This window comes from Papio anubis, unplaced genomic scaffold (genome assembly GCF_008728515.1).
Source record: "Papio anubis isolate 15944 unplaced genomic scaffold, Panubis1.0 scaffold7725, whole genome shotgun sequence".
Lineage (NCBI taxonomy): Eukaryota > Metazoa > Chordata > Mammalia > Primates > Cercopithecidae > Papio > Papio anubis.
The window spans coordinates 1-1,104 of NW_022167950.1; the positions used below are offsets into that span (position 1 = coordinate 1).

Consider the following 1,104-nt stretch of genomic DNA (forward strand, 5'->3'; position numbering starts at 1 on the left):
TGAAAAAGTCTCAGCAATTTTAATTTTCTTCTGAGGAAGCTGAAATTGTGCAAGTAAAACAGTGTGACTGGACACGTCTCAGGTGAAGTTGTGTTCTGGAAAGTATCTCCAGTCCTGGGCTGGATCCAGTAGGTGCACTCAGGCCCCAAATCCTAAAGCAGGGACTTGTATTCCTTAAACAGATGATATTCCAATGAGAAAACTGTTCTCAGGTGAGCTGCAGAGCAGGGAGGAGGAGATGGAGAGTCCTTGGCTTACCAGAAATTGATGAAACTTGAAGACCAAGGCCACCACCTCATAGGTGGAGCAGAGATCCATCTATGAGTACATCACATCGGCTCTGTCTTCAGGAATCTTGGGCTGTGGGGGAGGTGAAGGAATGTGATTTATTCCTTTCTGCTAACGCAGTGTGCTTCAGAGAGAATGAATTGAAAATTTAATAAATATGCTTTTTGCCATAGTAAGGGAGAGAATATGAATAATTAATGGCAATGCAAGTGGTCACTTCAGAGCTGGCAGAAGGAGCAAGTGCACAACTGAGAGAGGGAAGCGCCCTGCCCCAGGAAGCAGGTGCGCTAAGACCATCCCCCGAGAACTGCCTTCCAGATGCCATATGTCAGTGGAACCTGGGCCCGTGCCTGGGATTTGTAGGTAGTGTGGAGAGAAGAGCACAGCTCCATTCCTTCTCACTGTGTGACCTAGGATGTGACCTTTTCCTCTGAGCTTCATTCTAACTAGATGTTAAAATCAAATAACAGCAGCAACTTTACCTGTAAACTTTCTGGTAAAAGCCAGTGATGATCAGAATTGTTATCACTGTTGTTGTCCAAACCCTTAAATATCATAAAAATACCTGTTTGACCCCTCACCTCAGACCTCAGATGACCACCTCGCAGAGGGCACACCTGCTTTGTTTCTGTCACAAACGTGGTATTAGAACTGGAAACTATGTGTACCTTGTTATAGAATTTCTATCTTAGTTATGCTACATTGGATGAAGTTAGAATTAGTAAGTGACAGTTAGAATTTTAGGTGGTGGGATGTCTAAGCAAACTGTCGATGGTGTGTCTTCATTTCTCCTTGCTTATTATAGCTAATGTGAGA

The 1,104-nt window shown here is 43.8% G+C and overlaps 1 long non-coding RNA gene across 1 annotated transcript; it reads right to left on the reverse strand.

Annotated features, from left to right (window-relative positions):
• On the reverse strand, window positions 1-876 carry LOC116273498. The gene is made up of 2 exons (XR_004181818.1): window positions 259-876; window positions 1-173 (listed from the first exon to the last, which is right to left on the reverse strand). It is a non-coding gene; the product is annotated as an uncharacterized LOC116273498 (long non-coding RNA).
• Between the last annotated feature and the right edge of the window lie 228 nt (window positions 877-1,104).